We start from the raw sequence: 25,014 nt of genomic DNA, 5'->3' as shown, positions 1-25,014 counted from the left end.
ACCAGTAGGTGTTTCATCCTTTTTTGGTAAGAAATACATCTGAGAAAGAGTGAAAAGGTTGCTGATTTTATTTACTTACCAAGCAAGAGTGACACAGAGGCCAGTTATTGTAGGATAATGTCATAGCTTATTCTGGAAATCATTTGATGAATCACTGTATAGCTTTAGAAAGGAGAAGCTAATATAATTTTCCAGAAGAAAGATATCAAAACTCCTTTATTTAGTAATTCCAGTTCACTACAGTACAGGTACATCTTAGCACTCTTTAGAAAATGTTTTTTTATGAACAATATAAACATTTTATTTAATCTTTAGGTGAAAATCTTTATTTAACAATGATTGTCCTTCATATACATCAGTCACTTTGTATGTAAATAGGATCTTTATTTTTTAACAGCTCATCTGTTCAGCTGGAATTTGTCATCAACTCTCTGTGACTAGGTATATTTTTTCTATGGCCTTTAGTTTTGAGATAACATACATTTTTAATATTTAAAGGTATTTTCATTGTAGCACTTAGATTCTGAAATGTTGACCCCAGCTTTGTCAAACATTTTTATTCATTTTCTTTACCCTTACAGTCACCTTGTAAAACTTGAAGATGCTTCCAGCAGCCCTAAAGGAGTAGAACAACAGGCTTAAATAAAGTGCATTAGCATAGGTATCAAAGCCTGACATATTCTGTCAAATATCTAGCATTATTACTATTATGAATCACATCAGGATTTTTACAAAAAGCAGATCCTGTAACTGATTGAAGTACAGATTAGGGTCTGCATTCTATGGCTTGTTCATTCGTCCTGTGATTTTCAAAAGTATTTATTCCCATAAAAATAGCAGATCTGTCACATTTCATAAAAGCGCTTTACCCATGGAGGACCAAGTAAGTGGAGAATATTTCCTATTCAGAGAAGCCTATGGGCATGTGACCAAAAGCAATCAATGTATGGCAGCTTTACAAATTATTTTTCATCAGGTGTCTTGCAATAGACCATACATGTCCACTTACCTCACCTTAACTTTTGAGACAAAATGCATTAGCTTAAACTAATTTCATGAAGGTATAAATTTTATCTTGCTTTTTGGCAAAGTTAAGAAGGCATAATCCTTCGTGATGATAAAACTACTGAACGATATCTTGTTGGAAGGCTGTAATACAGTTCAAATTGATTGAGAAAAAGCTCTTATAATGTAAGTTTTGACTTGTGTAGAAGGTAATATAAACTGATCTCAGTGATTGAATACAATAAATAATATGTTAAAAAAAACTGATCCAGTTCTTATTCTATAAGTGTCAGAGGGAGTTTTACAAATTTACAAAACAAACTGATGTAATTGCATCATTAATTTCTAAAAAATGTTCCTTTCAATTCTAACTCCACTTGATTTTATAATTTAAGTAATGATTTCTTGTATACATTTCTGTCTCAGATTTAAAAGACCAATAAGTCACTGGAATTTTCTTAATATTAAACTACTCATGAATTATTTTTCTTGTTCTTGAAGAGAGTATTGCAATGTATGCTGTTTCTACAATAGTATCAGCCATATAGCAAGAAATCTGTATTAGGAATATTTTTTATTTCATCTTTCAAATATATATTTGAGACACATATCTTCTGCTCTGTCAGCACTGAATATTTTTTTATGTTACTAAATATTAGCCTTAAACTTCAATTTGCTGCAGTGCATTCTAAACAGGTTCTAACCATTCTAAACACATTTATAGTGCAACAGTGAGGATAGCCAGTATTTACCTAGAAATCATCTTCCCAAAGTATTTGTAACTTGCAAGCTTTCCAGCAAATAATTAACGTGACATAAAATTTTGCCTCCTTCCTGACATTTTCATTTTCCCATTTTTTTACTGTTGGAATTACAGGATTTTCTTGTTACAGATTTTTTAAAGATAGATTATAAATACAGCTATCACTGTATCTTCTGTTACTCGTTTCAGGATGGAGCCTTACAATTGATCAGCATAAGCAGAATTTTATTCCTATATTATTCCATTACAAATAATGGAGTTGGAATGTGGAGTTTCATGCAATATTTGTGTTATTCCTGAACAAATTATCATGAACTTCCTTCCAAACTGAAGAAGAGCATCATTATTCTGTCACTATTTCCCCTTTCCTATTGTAGACTGAAGATAATAGGAAAATTTCATTCTAATTATAACCAGATTATGTCTAAGTTTGGAGAACTACATTCTTGAGGACTGTAACTAAGGACTGCTATTCTCCCCTTCAGCCTGTTCTTACAATCTGAAAAGATTTACGAATCCATGTTTAATCTCCTGCCTTTACTACAGTGCCTTCTCTCAGAATGATAGCAATGCACTGAGTGTGCAAAAATGTTGTGTTATCATGTAATTGCATTCAGGTCAATAATTGTTCATATATTTAATACAAGTATACTCAGTCACTAAGAAAAGACATGCTATGAGATGAGAACTGTTCTTACAGAGAAAGAGCAGATATCCAACATAAAGAGAACAACGTATCTTGTTTTATAGAGCGACAGTTAAATTGAGCATTATTATTATTATTATTATTATTAATTATTTCAATACAAGTTTACAAATTCACTAATTACAATTTCTTTTCTTTTCATTGCGCTATACGATGAACAACTACCAGTAAACAAAATTGTAGCAACAGAGTTCCATTTTATTGATTTGAGAGCTTTCAGAGCTCCATTGAATACTAAAAATATAGATCTTATTATACTTCAGATATTTGATGCATTCTTGAATTTTTTCATGATAAACACAGTAAATTATTTAGTACCACATACAGAGTTTTGAAAACAAATTGTCATTTTTGAAACAGCTTTGTCTTCCAGTGTCAAGAGACCTATGTAAAATATCACTAGAGAAAGAACTGTAAACAGCTGTTTAGTTGATTTTAATGTTTTCCTGGTGTCACGTTGAAAAAAATGAACTGAAAAAATCAACAGTCTTTCTTCCACTTACCAAATCCTGTTGTATTCCCAAGAAGTGTGGAAGAAAAAAAAAGGATATAATTGTGTAATTGTAAAAAACATCTGAAAGCCTATGTGAATATCATTGCTTATTTTCATATTCAATACTAAAATAATAAAAATCTCTGTAAAATCCTTAAATATTTTACAAAGAATGATGACCTATGAGTAGGTATAAGCAGAAATTCAACTTAAAAAGTTGTGAATGCCTCTATCATATGACATTCATTGGCTGAGAGGTAAAAACATACTTGAGCATGGAGTTCAACAGACTGGTCAGCTCAACACAAATTACACTTCACACTTCATAGAATTCTATCTTCCTTGTAGCACTGAAATTAGATATTGTCAGCAGTCATATTAGCTCAAAACAATGTACAGACATTCTCTGAGGAATAGATCATGGAAGTTACATAAAAGATCTCACTTTCTGTTTCTGCAAAGCATATATGCCCCAGAAAAGGATCATCAGGAATAAACAAAGTGTAATCAATAGTACAGTAAGCGTTGCAACAAGGTCAAGTTTTATATTCGTAGAAAATGATTCAGAAATCAAAAATAAAATGAAACATTAAAGATTATATTTTCTAAATAACAAAAAAAATAGCATCTCAAAGAGTAGTGGGGAAGTATTTTTTAGTATTTCAAAGTCTTTCCACTCAAGTGGGTCCTAATAAAGAAAAAAAGTATCCTGTTACTGATGGCCACAAGAGCATGGCATTTGGTTCTTTGCACTGTACGTTGCATTATTTGTATAAATTAGTAAACCTTCATAAAAATTTCAGCTTGCACACATAATAAATTGATTAGCCAAACTAGCCGCAAATGAAGAAATAACAATTAATAGAAAATAGCTTATCAACAATACATGAAGTAAAAATTTACTCATCAGAACTGTTTGGAAAAATAAGAGAAAAAAAAGAAAAAAGATGCTTAATGACACCAAGCTATTTAAGCAAATAATCTACAAACACAGCAAAATGTTTGTTTTTTTTTTTTCCTGTACAATTCGTACTGTCTTAATTAACAAATTTTTAACAGAACTATTAAGCTTAAAAAAAGAAAAAAAAAACAAAAAAACTATAGGCATGCAGAAAGGTCTCTGGACTGCATATTTGTTCTATCCACAAAACATACTGCTAGCAAAAGAGCACTCCAAAGGCATATGATTCCATGTTTGCATTTTGAATGTTCTTAGAACTACTGAAGGTTACCAGCTATGAACTTCAATTATAGTACTTCTATCTTGATTTCTGAAAAAACAGCTATTTGCTTAAAAGGTTGCCCTAACAATTACATTGTCTTATGCCAGCTATATGGAACATCTCCTCATGATAACCATGAGCCAGAAATGTGACCCTGTGGTCATGATCATTACTGGTATCCTGAGTTGTATTAAACAAGAGCGTGACCAGCAGGTCGAGGGAAGTTATCCTCTCCCTCTACTCTGACATGGTAAGACCACATGTGGAATGCTGTGTCCAGTTCAGGGATCCTGCAATTCAAGAAAGACAGGGAACTTCTATAGAGAGTCCAGTGGGGGGCTACAAAGATGACTGGGGGCAAGTAGCATTTCTCTTATGAGGAAAAGTTGAGGGAAAAGACCTGAGACTGTTTAGAGAAGAGAAAACTGAAAGATAATCTTATCAACACATCAATATCCAGAGGGCGGGTGTCAAATGGATAGGGGCAGGTTCTTTTTAGTGGCACCCAGCCACAGGACAAAGGGCAACAGCCACAAACTGGAACACAGAAGTTCCTTATGAACTTGAGAAAAATCTTATTTACTTTGAGGTGAAAGAACATGGAAACAAACTACCCAGAGAGATTGTGGAGTCTTGTTCTCTGAGCATATTCAAAACCCACATAGACAATTCCCTGTGTAACTTACTGCAGGGAACATGCTTTAGCTTTGGGTTTGCACTAGATGATCTTCAGACCTACAGTTCTGTGATTCTGAAATTCCTCAAGCAGTAGAAAGTCTCCTTTTAATTCAAAACTTACTGGCTAGATTGAAACTCATGTAAAAAAAAAAATAATGATTTGCATTATTTTTCCTCCAGATTAGACTACTGATTTCATAATTTACTCTCTGAAGCCCAGACAGGCAAGTTTTCAAGGAAGCAAAAGGGGGATTTATTTCTATTGCCTTTTAGAGAGCTGTTGAATTAAACATATTTCAATAGTAAAAAAGTAGATAGAATAGTAGTTCTGTGAGGTTTCTCATTCAAAGATTTTCTTGCTTTTCAAGAAGAAAATGCTAATCCTTATTTTGACTTTTTATAAAGTAACTTTTTGAGTCTCTTTTTAATGGAATGCAAGAATGCATGTACTTGCATACGATTTATTGTCTCTGGTAGCAACCAGTAGTTGACCTACATGAATTACAGATGCAAGAAGAAAACTAAGCTATCATTTAATTAACTGCGTGTGTAACATGTGCAAGGAAATCAGATATGTCTCAGTAGCTTGAAGAAAATATTTTTTTCAGTGAAATTTATGTTATATTCACTAGCTTGTTTTGAGAAAAAAATATATTACATATATATACTTTTTCTTCCGTTAGCAAGTCATAGTAAAAAGAAATGTAAATTTGATAAAAAGTCATCATATCAGTAGTTCTGTGATTTATGTCTGGTACTATTAGAGAATGTAATCTATGTATTTCTTACAATTACTCTGCCATGCTTCAGCTAACAGCATTACGAGCTCAGAGTATAATATTATTATGTACCCATCTAGATTTATTTCCATATAAAACATATTGATCCATCAAAGTGTACTCCTGGAAAATACACAGTTGACTGACTTGGCCATATTCAATATAAGACTTTTTTCTCTTTGTGAATATCTATATTTGTTCTCAGAAAATCACTGAATTGCAGGGGTTGGAAGGGACCTCGAGAGATCATTGAGTCCAATCCCCCTGCTATAAGCAGAGACCCTATCATAGGTCACACAGGTAGGTGTACAGATGGGTCTTGAACGTCTCCATGGAAGGAGACCACACAACCTCTCTGAGCAATCTGTTCCAGGGCTCCATCACCCTTACTGTAAAGTTCTTCAGCGCATTAGAATGGAGCCTCCTATGTTCAAGTTTTTGACCACTGCTCCTAGTCTTATCGCTACACACCACTGAGAAGAGCTTGGCCTCATCCATTTGCCTCCCACCTCCCTTTAGATATTAATGATTTATAAACATTTATCAGATTCCCTCTTCTTTTCCCCAGGCTGAACAGACCCAGGTTACTCAGCCTTTACTCATATGGGAGATGCTCCAGGCCCTATATCATCTTTGTGGCCCTCTGCTGGACTTCTTCTACGAGATCCCTGTCTTTTTTGAACTGGGAAGCCCAAAACCGGACACAGTATTCTAAATATGGCCTCATCAGAGAAAACAGAGGGATCACCTCCATTGACCTACTTGCCACATACTTTCTAATGCACTCCAGAAAACCATTGGCCTTCTTTGCCACAAGAGAACGCTGCTGGCTCATCCACCAAAACCCTTAAGTTCTTCTCTACAGAGCTCCTCTTTAGTAGGTCAGCCCCTAACCTGTACTGATGCATGCAGTTGTTCCTCCCCAGGTGTTAGGCTCTACACTTGCTCTTGTTAAATCTCATCAGGCTCCTCCCTGCCCTGCTCTCCAGCCTGTCCAATCCTTGCTGAATGGTAGCACAGTCTTCTGCTGTGACAGCCACTCTTTGTATCATCAGCAAGCTTGCCAAGGGTCGATTCTATCCCTTCATCCAGACTGTTGATGAAGATGCTGAACAAGACTAGACCCAGCATCAACTCCTCGGGAACACCACTAGTTATAGGCCTTCAATCAGACTCTGTGCCACTGATGAAAACTTTCTGAACTCTGCCAGTCAGACAGTCCTCAATCTACCTCACCATTCACTCATCCATCCCCACACTTTCCAAGTTTCATGATAAGGATGTTGTGGGATTTCAGCCTTGCTGAAATCAAGGTACACAACATCCACTGTTTTCTCCCTGCTTCCCTGCAAGAGATGACATCACAGAAGGATACCTGTGGGGTATGATTTTCCCTTGGTGAATTCCTGCTGACTACTTTCAGTAATCTTCTTCTATTCTAATCACTTGGAAAGTATATATAGAACAAGTTGTTCTCTCACCTTCCCAGGGACAGAGGCAAGGCTGACTGGCCTGATGAATGTGAGGCTGATTGGCTCTTCAGATGAAGAAAAAAGTGAGAGGTAAAAAGGTCAGTTAGCATTTGATCTGAGTTAAAAATTAAACCAGATGGATGTCAGAAATATTCATAAAGAATCTTGAAACTATTCCATGTAAGGACAATTTCTATATTCCAGATTTTTTATGAGTGATTCATATTTTCAAGCTGAGTAACAAAAATCTAACATCTTTGCAACAGGAAGCCTTTAAGCTCCTATTTGAAATTTCTAACTGAGAAAATATTTAGTAGTTAAAGAACTTGGGAATGTTAGATGTTACTCTTGTTTAAACACGTTCCAAAAAAATGAAAGTATGGGCTTTGCTTGCACCTACTTATGGGAGAAAATATTCAAATGTAAAACATATTAGATCAAAGAAAGTATGTTGGCTGCCCTACAAAAATCTTTTACGTCTGTTGCATATGTTAAGCTACAGATTGTTACTAAAGATACATATTATATTTTAAGAGAAAAATACAATTCTTGAGTCTTCAAATAAAATCGGAAAAACAATAAGTATAATTGAACAAAATAGTATTGCTTATTATCTTGGAACTGACAGTATACTTACCAACACATGAACTTGAAATTAATTTACTTCATTTGCATCATGTGAGGTAAATCCATATTAAAAAGGAAAGTGAATTTGGAGAAGATGGTTACTACTAAACAGTATTTAACTCTATTTTCTGATCTTTTCATGGACTTTTAAAAGTTTTTAGTTTTCCGTTTGTTTTTTTTTTTTTAATATATATCTTATTTTATTAACTAACACAATATTTTTTTGACAACCCTTCTTCCTTACTGTATTTTAAAAAGTTTAACTTATTTACATCTTGATTATTTTTTTGTATTTGCTGCACTCATTTATTCAGTTTATCTTCTCCAATTCAACACTAAATTTTGAAAACAAACAGTATTTTTTCTACTTTATTGTATGACAAAGAACATTTGGATATTTTGATGAGTCCTTATGAGTACTCTTGTGAGTACGATCATAAGATAAATAATATAATTAGCAATTAAAAACAGATATTCAGAATATTATATTATATTCTCTGTAAGTATTTCCACTTGCTTCTAGTTTATAAGCTTCGCATATTGTGTCAAGCAAAATTTATACTGTATTTTACAAGGTAAAGATAATTCACATACTTACATGATGACTAAGTAAACTACTTGAACAACTGATGAGAAAGGAGCTATTGCTTTGCATTTTAGGTAATATGGTATGATGTGTTTAAAAAATGTAAATAGATGTCTTTTATTACTGCTAGTAAGTTAAAATAAAGTATAAATAAATAAATAAAGTCCTTGAGTTTAGACAGCAGTTTGTAATGTTTGAATGAGTCTTGAATAAATGTCTTCTAACAAGTATACTACAACCAGTAGTTATGCATACAGAGGAACATTAATACATAGGTTACTCCAAAACATGATGCTTCCTATTTATTTCCATGGAAAATGCAACAGATATGAAGAACACAATAACACTATTCGACAGAGTAAATTCTCATCTACAAAACACTATTTTTCAGTATGATCACCAGCATTAGTAAATTCACATGGACAAGCTGATCAATATTTTGATTTTGTGGTGTGACAGCTGTACGATTGTCCAGAACATGGTTTGTCTTTCACATTATTGTCACCACTGCTGAAACACACCATCTCTGTGCTCACATCAACTGTTGAGTCTCCATAAATGTTCAGCACATGTCAATGAATGTCAGAGGGTGCATGGAGGAATTCAATTCCACACCTTTCCTTCATACATACTTCCATGTCAGATGCCATTTTGTCAGAGTGCTCATCTGACATCATCTGTCACACAACAACAAAATCTAAAAGAATATTGGTAAGAAGGTTCAACTTCTGCTGCCATACTGCCAACATCTGTCTCCGATGTTGCGGGCCAACATAACAAAATAGGAAGCATTACTTTTGAAGCAGCCCTCATACATTGATCTATATCTATTTCCTTCCTTGTAGTAGAAAATATTTTTTATATTTAACACTATGAAATTCTACTGGCATATTTCAATGAATGTGGAGAAATAGCTGTTCAACTCATTAAAAAAGCCACACTGATATTCTTCACTGAAGACTTCAGAATGCAATTCTAATTCCTCTCTAACAGTAACACTGGTCCTGTTAGTAAGTGAAATTTTTATGAAGGGATTAAGGATGGTTTCGCCCCAGGGAATCATTGATGAAGAAAGTGTCTATTCATTATTATAACTTTAGCATCAGCAGGTAGATTCCATCCCACATAGATAAAAAGAATAAATGTATTAATTTACTTCTATGTTTCTCTGGGATGCGCTAAAAGATTTTTCCAACATTGCTCCACTTCTGCATAGAAATCTGCACATTCCATTACATTATTGCTACAACTGCTATCCCGCTAAATATCTCCACTAGTACAAAGAACAGAGCAACTTAAATCACAGATATCCTGCTTTTAACTCAGTGCCCTCCATATTTTCTTATTCGCTCCAGTCCTAAGTCTCAGCAAACAAGTTGTCTTTATCTTATTAATATCACATTGTTCCTTAGTTTTAATCTTATAAATAAAATTATACAATCTGTATGCACAGTGAGTTCAAGAATCTTCTGCATTTTAGGTACTGCTTCTTAATCTCTAAAAAAGCTCACACTTACCTGACATTCATTACTTGGTATAACAATAAGTTTGTGTTTAATTACAAAGCAATAAAACTACAAACTTCTACTCACTTTGGAAAATCACAGTTTTATCTGAATTCTAAGACATTACTTCCATGAATTCAAAACAAAAGAACATATTGAGCTTCAATGTATATTCAGAAATATCATGAAAAATACACTTAAATTTCTTTAGGATTGTTTGTGCAAGATTAGTAATGTTTTTCATATGTATCATTCCTATATAATCTGTCATCTGAATCCTGAGCTACTGAGTGTAGCCTCTTGAGTGAATTCAGTCATAGTGTTACAGCGTTTTAACAGGGATAATACAAAGGAGCAGCAAAAAAAACTTCCAAAAAAAAAAAAAAATACAGATAGTAGTAAAAACCCAACCACATGCAGAAACAAAAAACCTATACAGCCAATTCCGCCCTATGAAAATTTTGAAGGAAAAAATAGCATGTAAGGAGGAAAAATTAGCATTTTAAGGATTTAAAACATGCCTGATGAAAAAACTCAATAAAATGACTGTTTGTTTAATAATAATATCCCTCTGGAAATATTACTTTTATATATATTACTTTTATATATATTATTCACATATTATACTGAAAGATTTCAGAAGATTTTCTCACATGAATTCAAGTTTTACCAGCATTAACATTATCTGCAGTAAGAACTTTATTTGAGAGACAAATTGGATTTGTACTTGTGTCTTTCTTCATCAATTTTTCAGTGTTTTGTCAAGCCACTATAAACAATGTTGAAATTCTGTTGTCTGTGGCAGTCTCTGAGGATAAAACTAGTGAGAAATAGACCTATCATCAGGCTAGAGAAATAGAGGATGAAAACACAATTTTGACCATTTTACTTAAGTTCTAGAAACAGACTTCCTGTTGTTGAGGGAAAAAAAAAAAGCACATTTGATGTCCCCTCTGGAGCCTGATACATAGAAAATTTAATGATTCAAGAACAGTTGCTCTTTCTTGGCACGTACTTTGTTCGCATTCAGTAAAGGTGCTAGACAGAAGAACTTTAAAAAGTCGCTCCAGAGAAAAACAAAGCCTTCATCATTCAAAAATGTCCATGACAATGAGAAACTACAACATGAATTGAATTCTGTGTCATCTGGTAGTTCAGAGATCAAGAAGATGGTGGATTACACAGTAGTTCAAAAGTCATCCCTAGACGAAAGGAAGACTCAAACATAACATTTTTACAGATAAGAAAATATAACTATCTACCACTAGGTTGTTTTTTCTCTCTTTTGACTGCCCATTATCTCTTTCCCCAATGCAATGTTGTTGAAAGCTGTACATTATACATAAAATTTTACTTACTGGTTTTTGTTTTTGTTTTTTTTCTTAATTGGGAAACTTTATTCATTCTTCTTCATGGAAAAAGGAACTGAATGGTGTTTCATTACAGTAAGTAAGGCTGTTACCTAATGCAAGTATACAATTACCTTATTCAGTATATATTTAAACAACATTGTTGCAGAAAACATTTACAGATAAATGGATTGTCATGGTACAGTTGAGTCAGAGTAACATGACTGACAGAGTAGATTCAGTGCAGTTTTCACCTTTATGATGTGCTAGATATGGCATCTAAGAGAACTTCAAATCATAGTACCCTATTTGGCAAAATGAGTTTATGATTTATGTTTTCTTTGGCAAATAGGATAATACATTAAAAAGTTCAAAAATTTTATACATACTGTTCAGGATGAGATGATAACAGAAAGGTTGGTAGATTTCCTTTGTATTTTGCATTAGATGTGTATGTAGCCATAACACTATCATTGAATCATAGAATTGCTCAGATTGCAAAAGACCTTATAGATCATCAAGGCTAACCGCAACCTAACCACACTACTAACTCTAACAACCCTCCACTAAATCATGGTGGTCCCTGACCACCACATCCATATGGTTTTTAAACACATCTAGGGATGGTGACTCAACCACCTCCCTGGGGAGCCTATTCCAGTGTTTAACAACCCTTTCTCTAAAGAAGCTTTTCATGATAGCCAACCTAAACTTACCCTAGTGCAACTTGCGGCCATTTCCCCTCATCCTGTCACCTGTCACCAGTGAGAAGAGACAAACCCCGCTCTCGCTGTAACATATTGGAATAGATATTGGATATTGGAAGAGAGCAATAAGGTCTCCCCTCAGTCCCCTTTTCCCCAGACTAAACAGCCCCAGTTCCTTCAGTCTCTCCTCGTAGAGCATATTCTTGAAGCCCTTCACAAGCCCTGTTGCCCTTCTTTGGACCTGCTGCAGCACCTCAACGTCCTTTGCATAATGAGGTGCCCAAAGCTGAGCACAGTACTCGAGGTGAGGCCTCACCAATGCTGAGTACAGGGGCAAGATTACTTCCCTAATCCTGCTCACTACACCATTCCTGATACAAGCCAGGACGCCATTGGCTTTCTTGGCCTCTAGGGCACACTGCTGGCTCATGTTCAGCTGACTGTCCATCAGTACACCAAGGTCCCTTTCCATCAGGCAGTTTTCCAGACACTCCTCCCCAAGTCTGTAGGGTTGGCTGGGGTTGTTGTGACCAAAGTGCAGGACCCAACACTTGGCCCTATTGAAACTCATATGGTTTACATTGGCCCATTGATCCAGTCTATCCAGGTCCCTCTGTAGCATCTTTCTACCCTCTGGCAGATCAATAGTCTCTTCCAACTTGTTCTCATCTGTAATATACTGTCCACTCAAATGCAATATTTAGGCATCTAATAGTGCAAATATAATGTTAAAATATATTAGAACATGCTCAATTGCTGATTTACCCAATAATGTGTATATTTAAAGCTGGATAAATGAATTTAGTGTTTGTTCTTTAAGATTAATTATCATACATTATATTTTCAATTTATTAATTTACATTCTATTTATTACATGAATGCTACCATCAATTCTAATTACAAATTACTTTGAAAGTCCCTTAAAACACTTAGTAGAAAAAAACATTTATCTTTTTATACAAAACACAATTAGATGAGTTGCTGTCAAAGTAATGCCTCCTGTTTTGTTCTGTTGTATCATGAGGTCAGAGGCAAGTATCAGTGTTATGGCAGCAGAGGTTTAACCTTTCTACCAATATTCTTTTAGATTTTGTTGCTGAGAGACTGATGGCAGCAGATGGCCTGGGAGTGCATATGAAGCAAAGGTGTGGAACTGAATTCCTCCACGCACAAAAAATTGCATCCACTGACATTCATTGATGCTTGCTGAACATTTATGGAGACCCAACAGTGGATGTGAGCACAGTGAGGCAGTGAGTGATGCATTTCAGCACTGGCAAGAGTAACAGTGGATCACTGTCATTGGTGCAGAATTTTACTATGTGGAAATGCACAGCTAATGGTAATGACTGAGTGGAAAAATGGTGCTTTCTATCTGAGTGTGTAAATAAGTGAAGAGAGAATAAGAACAAACACACAAAACAAACAAAAAAATAAAAGCAAGGTAATATTATTTACCTCTAGTTATTCCAGAATGACTTCATTCTGACAGTTTTCTATAGAAATGTCATTTTCCTTTTTTTTTTTAGCCATAACTGGGTGCACAAAATGTATGGAATTTTGGCCCAGTTTAAGACCTCTGAACATCATAACTAAGTTCATAAATTCTAAGTTTAATATATTTGAGTTAACACCAATGTCATAGGAATAACTGTTCCTGGTACTTTTATTTCATACACATACATTCTGGTAAATTATTCAGTAATAGCCATCTTTTATTAAAATCTACACTAGAAATTGTGAGTGGTGGATGATTTGATTTTTTATTATACATAACTGTTTTTAGTATTTTTCGCTTTTATAAAGCTCTCCCTAATGAGCATCAGCTTCACATTTAGGGAAAAAAGAGACAATGCTCTGAGCTTTCTAATGCTGGCTTCAGGCATTTAAAGCAGAGGTTTCTCCTTGGGTCCCTTGTGAAATCCTTTTTCAGTTTTTCTTCTTTTTCTTGAAAATATTTGAACAGAATGAGAATTTAGCAATGATGAAAAGGTGAATTTTGATAGACAAAGAAAGTGAGTTTCTTCTATGATTGGAGTAAGTACATAAAGAAATTAAAAATTATGTAAATTTTAAATCATTGAATTTCAAAATGACCGCATTTCATATGACACTGTTTAACAGCCTAAATCCTACTCATTTACATGTTTCCTTTCTTCTTGGTTGTCTTTTTATTTCTTTGCTTGTTTGCTTTTCCCCTCTGAGTGTGGAAGTAAAAATATCACTGGTTATTTCGACTACCCAAGTCCTTCTATATATGCATCTAGTGATATCTACTTCAAATTCGCTGAGGAATTCATGGGTCCTTTGAATTTAAAATTTCATTTCAATTTTCTGCTATATTAATGCAAGTAGAATTTTTAGAAATCTTAATAACATTTATAAACAGATATCCAAAATTTCATGAAAAGGCATGTCCTCTATTTTTCTTTCTTTTTCTAAATCAAAAGACAAAACTCATCATTTTTCCCTGTAGATTTTCACAATCAGATACAAAAGATTTTGTATGGATGCAATAAGATTTATATGGTTCCAATTCCAAATCAGAAGTCAAGAAAACATTGTGTAAGAGTGCAGTGGAGGAATGAAATCATTCCTCACTCTACACAGTGATAACAGAGCTAGTCCACTACTGTTCTCCATTGCCCTAAAGCTGAAACATAGGTAACTTTGTCTCAGTCTTTATTAGTAAGACTAATTGATCTCAGATTACTCAGAGCTAGAAGACAAAGAGAGCAGGGTGAAGCCAAGTGATTAGTGACCTACTACATTAGTTAGACACACACAGATCTTTAGGGCCAGATGGGACTCATCTACGGGCACTGGAGGAGTTAATGGAAGTGGCTACCAAGACCCTTTTAATAATTAACTGGTTAACTGGGGAGGTCTCCAGTTAACTGGAAGTTAGCAAATGTGATGCAAGAACAAGAAGAAGGATCTGGAGAATTACAGGCCTGGCCAATCTAACCTCAGTGCCAAGGAAAGTCACAGAGTGGATTATTTTGAGTGCCAGCACCTACAGGAAAATGAATTGATCAGATCTACTCAGCATAGGCTTATGAAAGGCAAATCTAGCTTGACTAAATTGATTTCCTTCTACAATAGGATAACTCAGTGAATGAGAGAAAGGCAATGGATGTATTTCACTTGGATTTTAGAAAAGCATTTAATACTGTTTCCCATAGCTGTCTCCTGGAGAAACTGGCTGCTCATGACTTGGATGGATGTACTTAGTATTGGGTAAAAAATGTTGGCTGGACAGCTAGGCCCAAAGGGTCGTTTTGAATGGAGTTGTATCTGGTTGGCAGTCTGTCATAACTGGTGCTCCTCATAGTCTCATTATCCAAAACAGTTTTCATCATTCCACATCAAAGACAAAACTTTTTTTCCCACTTTTCTTCATTTCTTCTTCTACCAGAATTTTACTTGAGTAATATAAAAAAAAATAAAAATAAAAATCCCAAATCTAGTCTTTTATAACAGTTGATCTTACACCAACTCAGTTTGATGAATGCTACACTTAGGTGCTGCATCTTAAATGTATAAAATCCACATTCTTTTACCCTTGATCTTGTTCTTACTAAATAGTTTTCTTACATTTTTTTCTGTGTTCTCTCACTGATTATCCTACATGTGAGTGCTGAACAGCGTGTGCTAGTATCTGAGTGATCTATGGTTGTGGAGGCATAAGATCAATATGAGATGAGTTCATAAGTGCAGGCATCTATTTGTAAGTAAACTTCAAGCCTGACTAGGGAAAGAACTGCATGCTGAACAAGGGGACTAGATTCTGATCGTGGGAGTTAGCTAAACTGAGAGGATGCACTGATGTGTGAGACATCTGAGAATGCTGTTTTAGTAAATCAACAAGAGTACGTGTGAATTTTCACTTCAGTCCTGATCACAGAATCACAGAATGATTGAGTTTAGAAGGGAACTCTGGAGATCACCAGATACAACAAGCCTTTTGCTCAAACAATCAGGAATAGGTTGCCCATGACTTTGTTCTGCCTTTTAAAATCTTCAAGGATGAAGACTCCATAACCTCTCTGGGCAACACGTTCCAATGTTCAGTCACAAACAGCAAATAAGTACTTCCTGATGTTTAGATGGAATCCCTTGTGTTTCAGTTTGTGCCAACTGCCTCCTATCCTGGCAGTGGATACCACTGAAAAGAACCTGGCTCCAACCTCTTTGTGCCTTGTATGCAGGTGTGTGTATTTGTATATCAATAAGGTTGCCCTGGAGCCTTTCAAGCCTCTAACCCTAATCAGCCGGAAAGAAAAGCAGGACTGGGCTATTTTGTGTGTACAGTGTTGGTGTTCATGGTCTGCTGCTGAAGGCAACACCATCTCTGTGGTTGACTTCATGAACAGCAATTTTAGTGTCTGGTGTGCATGTGGGTGCATGCACCTCTGGAGCACAGGCTCAGCTTTGTTTCCAGCCCAACATGCAAGAAGGAGCAGCAGAGCAGGAATTGCAGCAGCGCCCATGGGACAGAGAGACTTCCAGATTCACACGCTGCACACAGGCTTTGCCAATCATAAAGCAAAAATTCTGATCCTGAAATTCACCACAGCTCATGACCTTCTCAATATTTTCATTTTTACTACTTCTGAATTACATCTATTAGTTTAGGTTTGTTTTGCTTTGAATAGCTTTTATACATATCCATTAAAAAGTACAAAACAAAATGTTTGTTAAGGAAAGTATTTATGGATCTGGGATTCTCTGTGGACTGATGTGAACAGAGATGTCAGCTTTGAGTTTGTGACAAGAAGAATGTTCTAATGAGTAAGCAAGGGTGTACAAGCTGAATAGCTGCTGCTCTAATAAATGTTGCCAGCAGGAAGTGTTTCCAAGTTCTTGCTGACAGCATGGTGAAGAGCTGATGGCAGCAATGGGGAGTCCATTAGTCTAGAAGAGAGCAAGAGATTTTTGACTTGAAAAGATCCAGAGATGAAGTAGTATCTGTGGGAAAGGAGGTGGCTGAAGGGGAAAAACGTCCTGCTCCTCCTCTGATGGTGCTTTAAAATTCAAATTAAAGGCAAATGTAACTAATTGTGGATTCCTGGAAGGAATGGTGCTCAGTAAAAATCTCAGAAGTAGACTGCTTGCAAGAGTTTGAGAGTCAGACTGAATGCTCAGTACAGAGTACAAATTACATGGGAAGTATGGACATTGATCAAATGAGAAAAATATATTTTTTCATGTTAAAAAACATTATGAAGAATCATTATAGAATTTAACTTATTTTCTTAGGAGAACAGAAAGTGGTGTCTTATCTTAGTATACATAAAAATCTTACTATACAGGAATTATACAAGGTAAAATATAGCATGTTCCAATATTTTTGTTATATTCAGAAATATTTTCTCTAATCTTATTTTCTACTCTGTATTCACATTGTTTTCACTGAATGGTATGTGTAATGTGAAGAAAGAGAACTTAAGAGTCAGTATAATCATTTAATGTTAAATGACATCATTCTTCCTATGTTTAAACAACATCTACATTCAGCAGCTGAGGAAAATCTTAAACAATTCTATGAGATAAATCGATACAGTAAGGAAAATAGAAAGAAAAAGAGTGCCTATGAATATTAATAGTATACTTACCAAATTTTTTTGTTCTTAATGATTGAAATTGGAAATGTAAGACAACAGTTCATCTAGTCCATTTCTAAAAATGGGTAATGTTATGTATTCTGTATTTTCATAGAATCACAAAATAACAAAATCACAGAATCACAGACTCATAGAATGGCTTGGCTTGGAAGGGACCTTGAATATCATCTAGTTTAAGCTCCACTGCCATGAACAGGGATACCTCCCACTAGGTTAGGTTGCCTAAAGCCCCATCCAATCTGGCCTCAAATACCTGCAGGGATGGAGCATCCACAGCTTCTCTAGGAAACATGTTCCAGTGTCTAACCAAACTCTGACTAAATATTTTTTCCTAGTATCTAAATCCACCCTCTTTTAGTTTAAAGCCACTATCCCTTGTCCTGTTGCTACACTTCCTGATAAATAGTCCCTCTACAGCATTCTTGTAGGCCCTCTTTAGGTATTGTGGTTTCCCTGGAAAGAGATTTAAAAGAAAAAAATAATCACAGAATAATTCTATAGTTAAAACTGATATAGTACATATAGTGCCAACAAATTCTGCTACCTTTATCTCAGTGTAGTACTCATCAACACAATAAATAGGTTAGAAGCGTATCTGAGATCATCATGCTCAGTGTTGTAAAACAGGCCACCATATCTTCATTTTCCATTGTCAAATAACAAAAGATAAAGACTAACAGTTTTTGGAGAAAAAGAATGAAAGCTTATGGCAGTAGCCATGTGAACCTAATTCTAGGCCTAAAATCTGTCTGATTTTAGAATCAGAAGGGAAGCACTAGAAAACAGGGACTGCCTCAGAATCAGAGTGGAAAATACAGATTAGTAGTCCTGGTTTGTTAAATAATTTTAAGCAGCAAATTAATACCTGGAGGTGTCAGTGTTTGCCATCACTATAAGATTACATTAGGATGAGTATTTTTACTGCAGATGATCTATTAGTACAATTAGGTCTATTTGCAATCCTCAATTCCCTTGTGGTTTTATGTCTCATAATCAGCAGACTCAAATTCAATTAACTAAATGGCAAGAGATATGATAGGCTGTTACAACATAACTATTTTTTATCCCCTCTAGTATGGATATACAGTAGAATCATAGAATCAAAGAATCATAGAATGGTTTGGGTTGGAAAGGACTTTAATGGTCATCTAGTTCCACCCCCCAGCCATAATAGGCAGCTTGCCACCCACCAGATCAGGCTGCTCAGAGCACCATCCAACCCGATCTTGAACATCTCCAGGGATGGGACACTCACAGTTTCTCTTGACAGTCTGTTACAGTGCCTCACCACCCTCTGAGTAAAGAATTTCCTCCTGTATAAGCCATTAAATTGTTGACAAGTGAATGGTCCCCTTTTCTCTTTTTAGGTTTCCATTTTTTGTACATTTTTTCCTTCCCAAACCATCTCTGTCCACCCCTTTCTGCATAACCTGTTCCTCTTCTAAGCATCTAATAGTGAATCTCATACAAATCCAGGATGCTTTTCCCCAGCATCCTATAATGCACCCCATTCCCCAAGGCAGAGATCCTCCTTAAGTCTGTTTGGAGCTTTACAGAACCCCATACGTGGATTCATAGTGCTGGGTCTCATCCAACCTGTGGGGCTGACACTCTCCTGGGATAACTCTGGGCAGGCTTGGCAGGGGCTCCTGTCTCTGTCTGAGGCACTGCAACTCCCCTTCTGCGTCTGTGCTCTTTTATGTGGGGGGAATAAGCCTTCAGCGCAAACTCTAACACAGGTCAGCTCAAATCTCCTACTTTTCACACTGCACAAAAATTATAGCATCACCACATCACTGTTCTTCACTTTCAGCTCATCATTCTCCAAGTAATACACGATGCCCTTACAGAAAAGAAGCAAGGGACGGAGTTGGTTGTGAAATGCTCTTCAAAATCAGCACCAATATACTCTTTCTCTAATACTGCACTTGGCTAAACAAGGGAAGATATTCAAACATTATAAATCATTTGAGAGTGGAGTACAGAGTGAAATAGATAGGAAAAGGGTCTAGATATGTTCACGCATACCAAATACCTAGCTGAGACAAAATAGTTTGAAACTAGTCCAATAATCTTTTCCACCCACTCTCTTTAACCCCCCCCCCTCCATCCTCTGATCAATGTCTAACATTAAATGCTATGAACACAAATTGAAATAACTTACCAGGGTACCTTGAACACTGATACAAATTATATAGTCATGAATCAAAATTAATTATCTCAGTTGTGATATGGGATCATCAGATACATTAATGTTCCATTTTGCCTCTCTTCATGATAAAAAAATACTAACACTGGATACCAAAACCTCCCAACCTATCTATGTCTTTTTAACCTTAACATACGACACCTAAAAGTCATCAATATACTTCTTTAACTTCCAGAAATAATTCTCTTAACCACGTTATCAAATCTTTCTGCAATTTCAACTGCATCTAAGCACATAGCTTTTTAATAAGGAATATAAGACAGGCAGAAAGAAGTTATGAACGAATATTCACAGAATCACAGAATCACGGAACTGTAGAGGCTGGAAGGGATCTCTAGAGATCATCTAGTCCATCCCCCTCTCCCAAAGCAGGCTCTCTATACGAGGTTGCGCAGGTAGACAATTCCTGTAGTTCTTCATTACATGAGATATTCATTACATAACTTGCAATCTGAAATAGTTGGAACCAAAGTTACTAATTTCTTACAGGTTTAGTTTTTCTACAACTCAGTTCACAGAATTCCTGTTCAGGCAAAGGAGAATCCTTCATGGAGAATAACAGTAAAACAGAAAACTTCTAGATTTGTTCTCATGAAGACTCAGAAGATTTTTATATGTAATCCCTGTAAGTATCATGAAGAATAATTAATTATTAACTTTATATTTACAGTGCTTATCTTCCCTAACATTCCAAGAACCACAGAAGTCATTAAAACATTAAATATTAAACAACACAACATATAATGCAGATAAAAAGACATATAAATAATTAAAATAAGATCTGAAATGCAGTAGAAACCTTATTCCTACGAAGTATGCTTTTCATCCCAACTAATAGATGTCTACTGGGAAAATCTACATTCACATGTGAGGATGCAGTTCAATGAAGAATCATTGTACATACACCGCACCTGATTATCACTGACTTAGACTTAAATAACTCAAATGCTAAATATACCTCTAATATGTATCAGTCTAATGCAAACTGGAAAGTAGAATATGGAAGGATGTTTACATTTCCCCTAACACTATTTCTTCCACCATCTCACCCACTTTCCTACCCACACAATCCACTTCACAGAATCAAAGAATCACAGAATGGCCAGGGTTGGAAGGGATCTCAAGGATCATGAATCTCCAATCCCCCTGCCACATGCAGGGCCATCAACCTCCACATTTAATACTAGACCAGGCTCTCCAGGGCCCCATCCAATCTGGCCTTGAACACCTCCAGGGATGGGGCATCCACAACCTCCCTGGGCAGCCTGTTCCAGCACCTCACCACTCCCTCTGTAAAGAACTTCCCCTTGACATCCAAACTAAATCTTTCCTCCCTCAACCATTTCCCCTTGTCCTGTGTTATCTACACTTTCAAAGACTTGATTCCCCTCCTGTTTATAGGCTCCCTTTAGGTACTGAAAGGCTGCAATGAGGTCACCCCACAACCTTCTTTTTTCCAGGCTGAACAAGCCCAGCTCCCTTAGCCTGTCTTTGTAGGTGAGGTGCTCCAGTCCCCTGATCATCTTTGTGGCTCTCCTCTGGACCCTCTCCAACAGCTCTCTGTCTTTCTTGTACTGGGGGCTCCAGACCTGGACACAGTACTCCAGATGGGGCTTCATAAGAGCAGAGTAAAGAGGGACAATCATCTCCCTGTCCCTGCTGGCCACCCCTTTTCTGATGGAGCCCAGGATGCCATTTGCTTTCTGAGCTGCAAGAGCACACTGCTGGCTCATGTTAAGCTTTTCATCCATCAGGATCCTCAGATCCTTCTCTGGAGGGCTGCTCTCAAGGACTGCTCCTTCCAGTCTGTATAAGTGCCTAGGATTCCTCCGGCCCAAGTGCAAAACCTTGCACTTTGCAGTGTTGGACCTCATCAGTTTCACCCAAGCCTACCTTTCAAGCCTGTTGAGGTCCCTCTGAATAGCATTCCTTCCTTCCACAAACACTTAAACAACTACATAAATTTTCTTCCTACTTCAGCACCTCAGTACCCCTTCCTGATTCCTTTTCCTTTGCATACTGCAATAGTATTATTATGACAGAAGGATAGACCAGCTTGCATCTGTGCAACCTGTTCTAGGGAGCCTGCCTTGGCAGAACTAGACTAGATGATCTCTAGAGGACCCTTCCAGCCCCTACAATTCCCTGATTCCATGATTCTGTGATGCAATCCTAGACAATTCTCTTTTGCCTATTACTTCAGGGACTTCAGCAACAATTTCCCTCTACACTTTTTTTCCCCCGATATTTACCTTTTCTTTTTTTTTTCTTTTCTTTTCTTTTTTTTCTCTACAGACACTATGCACTGTCATTCATTATTATTTAATTTTCCCTTTTTAAGTCTGTGATAGTCAGGACTTCAAGTGGAAATCTATATTTAAATATATAATAAATAATTGTATTTACTTCAGTGATCACACTGTATGTATTTTCTAAACTTTGACCATTCAATTGCCTCTTCTGGAAAGCTGTTACTGCTCAGTGTTGTGCTGTATCACTTATATGCACACGCTGGAGCTACTTATGTATCTGAACAAAGCAGTGCATTACACAGAATAAACAATGACATCTTAGGTCATAGATCTCAGATACTAAATTGTGAAAGGTAAGGAGTAATAGAGCTAATATTCAAGCACCTATTTAAATGTACATCACTCAGTTTTTAAGGAGAGGGGAATCAAGATCTAAATTCTGTCTAAGCTGACTGTATACCACATGATAGTGAGCCTGGCCCTGCTGTACTTATCACATAAAAAGTTATTCTGCCTGCATAATGAAGTCAGACACTTCTGATTTTCACATACCCATAGGATTTCCAAATCAACAAATTCAAACTCTGCTGACCAGAGATGGAAAGACATTACAGTAGTGACAGCTTTTGCTGAGAATATCAGTTACCTAAATCACAAGCAAACACAACTATGTACCAGGATCATCGTGACTGATTGTGACTGACACAATAAAAATAAATTTAGTCAGTAAGATATGCAAAATCTTGTAGAGTAGAACAAAACTAACTCCTTGAATTCCACTTGAAAATGAAGTGCTACATAGCACAGCATCTATGCTGGGCAGTGTTATGAACATGGTATAAAATAAAATTGCATTCTCTCTCATGTCTCCAAACAGATGTGGTCTCTAGCAGAATGTAAGAAACATTTATCAGTGAGATAACAAAATCACAGCTAATCATGATAATAAAACACGATTTCTGTCTCCCTATGGATAGTGCATCTGTGATACTATTTTTTTAATTCAGGAGTACAATTGGACATTTCAGAATATTGTTGCTATTCAGTTTTCCTGAACAGCAATATCTTGTTCCAGATCTAGTTTAGAACCTCATTTATGAAAATTTAATCTAAAAATTAATCAAGAGGACAGAGATGATGTGACATTTTTCCTCCAGCTATTTCTATTAGTATATATATGGTTTACTGCATCTTTATTTGGGTTGCATAACTTTTGATATTTATACTATGGCTGAACCCATTCTGTAGAATCATACCCGTAGTATCAGTTCATCAGAGTACCTCAGCATTTCTGGAATGATCCCTGCCTCACGTTTTCCCATCCAAACCTGTTTCCCATATGTAAAACCATTCTTCTCTAAGCAAGCAGAATAAGGAGTGAAGTGCCACCTACCTGGTGACAGCACAATGGCCTCTCATTCTTTGAGAAATCCTCTGGAGGACTTCAATATGTTGAAAACCATACATGAGAAATTGCAAGTTTGGGAGTATATTTGTAATACCCTCCTACTGTTTTCAAGGTAAAAAAGAAATGCTAGTGCTTACAGACAGACTAGTAGGCTGTTCAGAGACATTTTTAGGTCTAACTGAATCATATTTGGGCTTATTATCACACAGCCTGTGTTAGGAATTTAAAACATGTTGTATTCTGCATTAGGTCAAAACATTCAAAATGCTTGTATGATAAGAGTGAAGGAGATTTGTATCCTAAATCAATTAAACATTTTTGAATATCACTTCCTATATGCTTAAAACATGCACGTATATAATATCAGTTCTTGCAAGCATTTGCGTTATCATATTACTCACAGTATTATCTGTCACAGAAGATCTCACTGCATTTTTAAAAGCAAAGCAATCAGTCTATCTGCAATTAGAGTAAAGTTACTTGGGAGCAAAATGTAGGAGTTATTTAACAAAATAAAGCTACCATACACAAAAGTATATGACAGAGAATGAAGAATAACAAATCCAGCTGAAAATGTAAGAGGAATTTGTAACGTAATTACCTAAACTTAAAATTGTTCTGCTTTGGCAAAGAGAACAAGGAACTGTGAAATAGGGAATTGTGAATATCAATTGTAGTTCATCATATCATGAAACTATTTTGGAGTACTCATTTCTTAGAGATTCTGAGATGAGTGCCTGCTTACAGATACTATAACTATATAATATTGTAAAATCACATCATAATTTTACCTTACTAAGCATCCAACAATAATAGCACAAAGGAGCACCAACACTGTCAGGTCTCCAACACACATATTCCACTACTGGTACTGATATTCTTGTTCCTGACAAGTCAGAAATTTAAGTATCTGCCCATTTCTGATTTCAGCACATTTTAGAATTCTTCAGAGTATTTAATCATAGTGATTGACTTAATGGTCCTTGCCAAGTCACTTTCATCCGTGAGTGGTACCCAAATGATCAATAAGCTTGACCATGCCAAAAGAGGGGGAAAGACAGAAAGCAGGACATAGGAGAAAGAACAAGGGAATGAAGGGGAAAGAAAGGAGATGGAGGGAGGAAGGAAGGAAGGGAGGGAGGGAGGGAGGGAGGGAGGGAGGGAGGGAGGGAGGGAGGAAGGAAGGAAGGAAGGAAGGAAGGAAGGAAGGAAGAAAGGAAGGAAGGAAGGAAGGAAGGAAGGAAGGAAGGAAGGAAGGAAGGAAGGAAGGAAGGAAGGAAGATAAAAAAAAGAAAGAGAAAGAAAAAGAGAAAAAAAAAGAGAAAGAAAAAGAGAAAGAAAAAGAGAAAGAAAAAGAAAAAGATGAAGAATGGAAATGCAGAAGGAAGGAAGAAAGAAATGTGATATGAATATGAAACATATTGCATAATCCACAGCTTGAACCCAGAATTACTCAAAAGATTAAAGCATGCTAGTATTTAACAGTAAAACTGCACAGGTAAGAATGCAACATTACAGCGTTCAAGGGTTTGGGTCTCTTTTCCTATAAAGAGATATAAGTAAATCCCTAGCATTACCATTATATCAAATGTGCCTAAGATTTGCCTTAAGAGCGTAACTTTTTT

Source organism: Meleagris gallopavo, chromosome 3, assembly GCF_905368555.1.
Source record: "Meleagris gallopavo chromosome 3, MGAL_WU_HG_1.1, whole genome shotgun sequence".
NCBI classification, from domain to species: Eukaryota; Metazoa; Chordata; class Aves; order Galliformes; family Phasianidae; genus Meleagris; species Meleagris gallopavo.
Note: the sequence above shows the minus strand (reverse complement) of the source record.